The following is a 9,195-nucleotide window of genomic DNA, read 5'->3' as shown; positions in this document are numbered from 1 at the left end:
AAGTGAAAGAGGAACTGTTATGTAAATATTTCAAGGAACCGGTGATCACAGTGTAAAACACATTTCATAACTTTTGATAATCTATATATATACTAGAAATATTATTAATTTATTTACTGTCAAAATGAAATAGGTGTAATTGGAAATATTTCAGGTGTTGCAGATGTTTACAAAATAGGGACTTTTGGCCATGAGTAACAGGTCAGGTTTTGTATTTTTGAAAATTGTAAATGAACTTTACTTAAACGAGATAAAAAAACAATAAACAGGAAATGAAAACGACATAACCTTGCTAGGCTTAAACAGACATATCCTAGGCTCAAAATTCATATATACACTTATGTTATTCCTAAGATATGTTTTCCCCCTTAGGCTTAGACAGCTTATGGGACATTGTTGATTTGCTTTTGTTTTTATTATTTCCTCTTGTCTAACCTGTCTTGTCTCAGGTGTTGATAGTACAAAATTTGGACTGTTATCTAAGATCAGTATTACATGTTTTGACAAATGGCGTTTATTAACTATATATTGTTGTTTATGGAGGATGTGTTGCTATATTGCCTGTTGTTTATGGAGGATGTGTTGCTATATTGCCTGTTGTTTATGGAGGATGTGTTGCTATATTGTCTGTTGTTTATGGAGGATGTGTTGCTATATTGCCTGTTGTTTATGGAGGATGTGTTGCTATATTGCCTGTTGTTTATGGAGGATGTGTTGCTATATTGCCTGTTGTTTATGGAGGATGTGTTGCTATATTGTCTGTTGTTTATGGAGGATGTGTTGCTATATTGCCTGTTGTTTATGGAGGATGTGTTGCTATATTGTCTGTTGTTTATGGAGGATGTGTTGCTATATTGCCTGTTGTTTATGGAGGATGTGTTGCTATATTGCCTGTTGTTTATGGAGGATGTGTTGCTATATTGTCTGTTGTTTATGGAGGATGTGTTGCTATATTGCCTGTTGTTTATGGAGGATGTGTTGCTATATTGTCTGTTGTTTATGGAGGATGTGTTGCTATATTGCCTGTTGTTTATGGAGGATGTGTTGCTATATTGCCTGTTGTTTATGGAGGATGTGTTGCTATATTGCCTGTTGTTTATGGAGGATGTGTTGCTATATTGCCTGTTGTTTATGGAGGATGTGTTGCTATATTTGTTGTTTATGGAGGATGTGTTGCTATATTTGTTGTTTATGGAGGATGTGTTGCTATACTTCCTGTTGTTTATGGAGGATGTGTTGCTATACTTGTGTTGTTTATGGAGGATGTGTCGCTATACTTGTGTTGTTTATGGAGGATGTGTTGCTATACTTGCTGTTGTTTATGGAGGATGTGTTGCTATACTTGCTGTTGTTTATGGAGGATGTGTTGCTATACTTGTGTTGTTTATGGAGGATGTGTTGCTATACTTCCTGTTATGGAGGATGTGTTGCTATACTCCCTGTTGTTTATAGAGGATGTGTCGCTATACTTGTGTTGTTTATGGAGGATGTGTCGCTATACTTGTGTTGTTTATGGAGGATGTGTTGCTATACTTGTTGTTTATGGAGGATGTGTCGCTATACTTGTGTTGTTTATGGAGGATGTGTCGCTATACTTGTGTTGTTTATGGAGGATGTGTTGCTATACTTGTTGTTTATGGAGGATGTGTCGCTATACTTGTGTTGTTTATGGAGGATGTGTTGCTATACTTGTGTTGTTTATGGAGGATGTGTTGCTATACTTGTGTTGTTTATGGAGGATGTGTTGCTATACTTGTGTTGTTTATGGAGGATGTGTTGCTATACTTGTGTTGTTTATGGAGGATGTGTTGCTATACTTGTGTTGTTTATGGAGGATGTGTTGCTATACTTGTGTTGTTTATGGAGGATGTGTTGCTATACTTGTGTTGTTTATGGAGGATGTGTTGCTATACTTGTGTTGTTTATGGAGGATGTGTTGCTATACTTGTGTTGTTTATGGAGGATGTGTTGCTATACTTGTGTTGTTTATGGAGGATGTGTTGCTATACTTGTGTTGTTTATGGAGGATGTGTTGCTATACTTGTGTTGTTTATGGAGGATGTGTTGCTATACTTGTGTTGTTTATGGAAGATGTGTTGCTATATTTGTTAGTGTTTATGGAGGATGTGTTGCTATATTTGTTAGTGTTTATGGAGGATGTGTCGCTATACTTGTTAGTGTTTATGGAGGATGTGTCGCTATACTTGTTAGTGTTTATGGAGGATGTGTTGCTATGCTTAGTTATTATTACGTTTGTCTGAAAGTAATGTTATGAATGTTAGTCTAAACATATTGTATAACTATGAATGTTTACATTGTTCTTCTAAACATTTTAGTAACATATTAAAAAAATACTTAACAATATTAAGTATCTTCACACTCTTAACAACATTATGTGTATGTAAACATTCCACTAACCTCTATCTAATGTACGCAGACCTGGGGCCAGATTCACGAAAGCACCTACGCAAGTACCTACGAACGTGTACATCATCATTCCTCAATATTTGACGGCTTTGGTTACATTTATTTTAAACAGTTTACAAGCATGAAAACTTCCCATTCAACTGTTGTTATTATAAATAGCCTCCTGGTACTTCGGAGCTCATTAACTGTTTAATAATTGAAAACAAAGCCGCCAAAGATAGAGAAAAGATGTACAGGTTCGTAAGTGTTTGCGTAAGTGCTTTCGTGAATCTGGTCCCTGGAACCTTACGCTCGTACGCCTTTCTAAACACCACATAGTCGTCGCGTGGTTTAAAGTGTCGTTACTGGAAGAATATATATAGGCAGGCAGAGCAAATCTAAAATGGAAATGTGATTTAAATGCGGGTGTAATATGAATACAATTGCTGGGTAAAGGACGTTCATTAATGCATAAACGTTGATTCAGTGAACGTTTATACGTTCATTGTAGTGTAGTTACTGCCCGAAACGCTTTGCGTAATAGTGGCTTTAGGCATTGTATGTACTAGCTCTATCTATAAAGCCAACAAACTTTGTAAAATCTCTTTATGTATGTACCTTTGCCTAAATAAAAATTATTATTATTATAAATTATTATTATTATTATTATTATTATTATAGTTTGCCCGCTGGGATGAGATATTTAGGTACAATACGGGAGAATCGCTCGTAAAATCTGGTTACATCCTCGGTGAAACACAAGTCCAGTGAGGGGCTGAAATAGAGGAGAATTCGGGCTAAGTTATTGGTAAAACACTGATGAAATTCCAATGAAATCAGTGTGAATTCCGGGTGAACTGCCACCAAACGGCTGACGAAGTGCATGTCAAATACCCCTGAAGGGTATGAAAATTGTTTGACAGAGTAAGGGGGGGGGGGGAAAGAGCAAGGAAGCTCTTGTGATCTGCGTATACTTTGGCTTAGTCTTTAGAGTGGCTTCCTGACACCACTAATTATGTATATAAGCGGGTTAATGAACGTCCATGTATAATGATAAGAGAGGGAGAGACAGGTGAGGGGAGAGGGAGAGACAGGTGGGAGGAGAGGGAGAGACAGGTGAGGGGAGAGGGAGAAGAGACAGGTGAGGGGAAAGGGAGAAGTTTAGAAGGGCGGGGACAGATAATGGACAGGGGATAGGAGCCGGGTGTGTACGTGGATCCCAGCTGGCGGGGGCGAGAGGGAGGGGCGTAGGGATTTTGTGGGGGAGGTGGGGAGGTTTTGTAGGGAGGGAGGGAGGGGGGATATACCCTTATATGGTGATGCTGCTCTGGTGTTGGTGTTACACCACTCTGTTTGTGACGCCCTGTTACTAGACTGTTTGTGACGCCCTGTTACTGGACTGTTTGTGACGCCCTGTTACTAGACTGTCTGTGACGCCCTGTTACTGGACTGTCTGTGACGCCCTGTTACTGGACTGTCTGTGACGCCCTGTTACTGGACTGTGACGCCCTGTTACTAGACTGTGACGCCCTGTTACTGGACTGTGACGCCCTGTTACTAGACTGTGACGCCCTGTTACTAGACTGTGACACCCTGTTACTGGACTGTCTGTGACGCCCTGTTACTGGACTGTCTGTGACGCCCTGTTACTAGACTGTGACGCCCTGTTACTAGACTGTGACGCCCTGTTACTAGACTGTGACGCCCTGTTACTAGACTGTGACGCCCTGTTACTAGACTGACACCCTGTTACTGGACTGTCTGTGACGCCCTGTTACTGGACTGTCTGTGACGCCCTGTTACTAGACTGTGACGCCCTGTTACTAGACTGTGACGCCCTGTCACTAGACTGTGACGCCCTGTTACTAGACTGTGACGCCCTGTTACTGGACTGTGACGCCCTGTTACTGGACTGTGACGCCCTGTTACTGGACTGTTTGTGACGCCCTGTTACTGGACTGTTTGTGACGCCCTGTTACTGGACTGTTATTAATGCCCTGTTACTGGACTGTTATTGATGCCCTGTTACTGGACTGTGATGCCCTGTTACTGAACTGTGACGCCCTGTTACTAGACAATGACGCCCTGTTACTAGACTATGACGCCCTGTTACTAGACAATGACGCCCTGTTACTGGACTGTGACGCCCTGCTACTGGACTGTTTGTGACGCCCTGTTACTGGACTGTTATTGATGGACTGTTATTGACGCCCTGTCACTAGACTGTGACGCCCTGTCACTAGACTGTGACGCCCTGTTACTAGACTGTTATTGATGGCCTGTTCTGTGTCTTATTGACGCCTGGTCGTCATCTGATGACCTGTTCTCTTTGTTTATGACTGGTATTGTCTCATCGTTTCCATGTAGCACCTCGCTATTAACCCTCCAGTGTATTTGATGTGTAATTGGGATATGTCGTTGATGAACTGGTAGTGGGGGGGGGGGGAGTTGATGAACTGGTAGGGGGGGGGGAGGGGTTGTGCTGACAGGTCTGCACTTTCCACTTTGGATGGATGGATGGTGGTGGAAATTGATGGCATAGCAGTATACAGGAAATTGAAGTATGTTGGTCGATGGAGCAAATTTTAGCGGCGTGTGTAAGAGACTAGGTGAGGGAGAGGTCTTGGTGTAGTGGTGGTGGTAGGGGGGGAGGGTGATTGTGGTTGTGGTTCGGGGTGGTAGTGGTGGGTGTGATTGTGGTTGAAGCGGCAGGTGTAGTCCATCAAGATTCGGTTCAAGTTCACATTTCCTTACATCAGGTGAAAGAAACTCTGCCCATTTGTTTCTGTGGCGGGCGTTAATCGAACCCGGGCCTTTAGGACTATGACTCCCGAGTGCCTGTCCGCTCGGCCGCAGGGACCTTAATAGAAGATCAGTAGATCTACCAGAAAAGCTTCCGAGAGTGTGTGTGACTGGGAGAGTGACGGTAAGAGTGACAGTGAGAGTGAAGGTCAACGTGACGGTGAGAGTGATGGTGAGAGTGACGGTGAGTGACGGTGAGAGTGAAGGTGAGAGGGGAAGAAATGTGAGTTAAGAGAACTAAATATATCGATTTCAATTAAAATTTTTCACCTGCTAATTTAGGTTAGTAACTAAAATGTGAATGTATTAATCCGTAGAGTTATTTTCAAGCCTTGTTGTCCCTGGTGTTGTGTTGTTGTGTGTGGTCCCTGGTGTTGTGTGTGGTCCCTGGTGTTGTGTTGTGTTGTTGTGTGTGGTCCCTGGTATTGCGTGTGGTCCCTTGTGTTGTGTGTGGTCCCTGGTATTGCGTGTGGTCCCTTGTGTTGTGTGTGGTCCGTGGTGTTGTGTTGTGTTGTTGTGTGTGGTCCCTGGTATTGCGTGTGGTCCCTTGTGTTGTGTGTGGTCCCTGGTGTTGTGTGTGGTCCCTGGTGTTGTGTTGTTGTGTGTGGTCCCTGGTATTGCGTGTGGTCCCTTGTGTTGGTATGGGGCTGGTCTCTTGTCTCCTTGTGGCCTGTGATATAATTCAGTGTAAACAAATTCATTCCATTTTCACCTTTTCCAGTGAGTGTCGTGTCTCGTTGTCCTCGTCCCTGTGTTCCGGCGTCGTAAGGTCCACCCCCCCCCCTCCCCTCCAACTTTCCCTCGTATCTCACCCCTCGCTGCTCCTGGATTAGCCTCGTTGCAAACTTCTGCGTAACATTTTCAAGTGTTACTGTGCGTGTTTCCTGAGCAGAGGACGCCAGGACTGGTGTCTCGGAGGTGGGGTGGTGTTCTCAAGTGTCTCTCTCCAGTTCTCACACGCTGCACAATGTTACTGTTTTGACTTGAAGTTGAAGCGTGATAAGCTATTACACGAGGTACCTAGCCTTTCGAAGCCGATGTATGGTGTCAATATTAGGGTGTTTTAATCTGTTCTTGTACGTTTCTTTTGAGGATTGGTAGATTACGGTTAAAGAGCGCGCTGGGAGAACACATGGTGTAGATCTATCTATCTTGAGGTTATCTTGAGATGATTTCGGGGCTTTAGTGTCCCCGCGGCCCGGTCCTCGACCAGGCCTCCACCCCCAGGAAGCAGCCCGTGACAGCTGACTAACACCCAGGTACCTGTTTACTGCTAGGTAACAGGGGCATCAGGGTGAAAGAAACTCTGCCTATCGTTTCTCGCCGGCGCCCGGGATCGAACCCGGGACCACAGGATCACGCGCCCAGTGTTCTGTCCGCTCAGCCACCGGCTCCCTTACTAGATCACTGGCTGTTTTCCTTCCTCTAACGTCGTGTTATCTGTAGCGTGGTTTTAGTACCTCTCTTTCCGTCTCCCTGCTGTGTACACTTTCAGCGTGTGTGCGTGTGTGTGTGTGTGTGTGTGTGTGTGTGTGTGTGTGTGTGTGTGTGTGTGTGTGTGTGTGTGTGTGTGTGTGTGTGCTTGCGCGCGCGCGCGCGTCTGCTTGTTGGTCTCGACATGAAAGGCATTAAAAACCTAGCTGCTCATTAGAACAGCATCCGGATATGAGGACTAAAAAAACTAAATAGTGTGGCCAGGAAGGGACGAGGAGAGAGGCGTGGTGTGAGCTCTCAAGGTTCACCGACCTGCGTGTAACTCCCCACACCTCGTTTACCTCACGTTGTACACAGACGAGGCAGGAAGACAGACAGACAGACAGACAGAGAACAGACAGAGAAAGCATGCTCCTGTACGCCCTTCAGCCTTCTCACCTAACGTCCCTCTTCAAATACTATTCCTCAAGTGAGGGATAGTATTTGAGCGGCCTGAGGGATAGTAAACTAAGTGTGTTCCATCCTACAGTCAAGTGGAGAGTTTGTAAACATAGGTTAGATGAGAGTTTGTAAACATAGGTTAGATGAGAGTTTGTAAACATAGGTTAGATGAGAGTTTGTAAACATAGGTTGTAAACATAAAAGAGGTTAGATGAATATTTGTGTATATACTGAGCACATAAACGTCCCTTAACGCCACCAGATAAATCACTTAGGGGGCCCGCGGCGGGATAGGTGAGATCCCCCGCCTCTTCTATCCCTCCACCCCCCCCCCACCCAACCACTTGGGCTGGACGGTAGAGCGACGGTCTCGCTTCATGCAGGTCGGCGTTCTAATCCCCGACCGTCCAAGTGGTTGGGCACCATTCCTTACCACCCCCCCCTTCGTCTCATCCCTAATCCTTATATCCTGACCCCCTTCCCAGTGCTATATAGCCGTAATGACTTGGCGCTTTCCCCTCATAGTTCTCTTCCTATCCCCCCCCCCCCCTACTCCCTAGTCTGGTCTGTGGTGTTCAACCCGACCTCCTCAAGTGATAGTACTTGGAGTAGCTATTTGGTCGTGAGTACCAACATCTTAGAGATGGACCTCCAGAAGTTCACTTGTACTTTTATTTGTATACGATGGGAAAACAACAACTAAAAAACAATCTTAAACATTCCTAGGCCTAAGATGGGGTGTAATTAGGCCTAAGATTGCTTGGAGAGGTTAGGCTAGGTTCTATATTTACGTTATGTTCAAAAAAGTTCCCGTTCAGAGAAATTTAGAAATAGAAATTCAACTTTCTAGCGGACCATCACTACATATGAGTGATTTCCACTAAATGGTTCCTATAAGTACTAACACTTTAAGAGGATGGGGCTGATTCTTTTAGATTAGTCTTAGCACCAGTAGCAGGTCACATCCCTGGACGGACGCTCCCAGGAAAATGTAATTAAGTACTTCAAATACTTCCTTATCATTTTCTGTGTATTGTGTTGCTTGGCCTCTTGGAGCCAGATTCACGAAGCAGTTACGCAAGCACTTACGAACCTGTATATCTTTTCGCAATCTTTATTGGCTTTGTTTACAATTATTAAACAGTTAATGAGCTCCGAAGCACTAGGAGGCTGTTTATAACAATAACAACAGTTGATTGGCAAGTTTTCATGCTTGTAAACTGTTTAATAAATGTAACCAAAGCCGTCAAAGATTGAGGAAAGATGTACAGGTGCTTGCGTAACTGCATCGTGAATCTGGCCCCTGGTCCTTCACAGATATCTTGCTCCTGATGTGGCTATGCAACCCGTTCTCGCAAATTTAATAAGTCAATATTGACTTATTAAATATGTGCATAGGTGACATACTAAACATAATAGTTTCCCTTGAAAAGCTTCATAGAAAACACCGACCTTACCTAACCTACTTAGTATGTTAAGATAAGCATCTTATTGCTTCGTAATTACAATTATTACCTAACCTATACCTATAATAGGTTAAGTAACAATTGTAATTACGAAGCTATAAGATGCTTATTTTAACATACTAAGTAGGTTAGGTAAGGTCGGTGTTTTCTATGAAGCTTTTCAAAGGAAACTATTATGTTTAGTATGTCACCTATGCACGCAACTAATAAGTCAATATTGACTTATTAAATTTACGAGAACGGGTTGGGCTATGGCACACTTCGCCTTGTCTCATGGCTCCTCCGCTCTCTTAGTTCCTGTGTACTTGCTCCTCGCTCTCTGTAAACACCCTGTGAAATAGAGTCCTTTATGCACTCTATTTTTTTCATGCTCTTTTGCTTCTCCTTTATTTCTTCAAACATTTCCTGTTAAGCCATGGCTTCTTTATCTCTTGCGGTGGTTGAGCTTCGGCTCTTTGGTCCCGCCTCTCAACTGTCAATCAACTGGTGTACAGATTCCTGAGCCTACTGGGCTCTATCATATCTACATTTGAAACTGTGTATGGAGTCAGCCTCCACCACATCACTGCCTAATACATTCCATCTGTTAACTACTCTGACACTGAAAACGTTCTTTCTAACGTCCCTGTGGCTCATTTGGGCACTC

The sequence above is a fragment of the Procambarus clarkii genome, chromosome 56 (assembly GCF_040958095.1).
Source record: "Procambarus clarkii isolate CNS0578487 chromosome 56, FALCON_Pclarkii_2.0, whole genome shotgun sequence".
NCBI classification, from domain to species: Eukaryota; Metazoa; Arthropoda; class Malacostraca; order Decapoda; family Cambaridae; genus Procambarus; species Procambarus clarkii.
Note: the sequence above shows the minus strand (reverse complement) of the source record.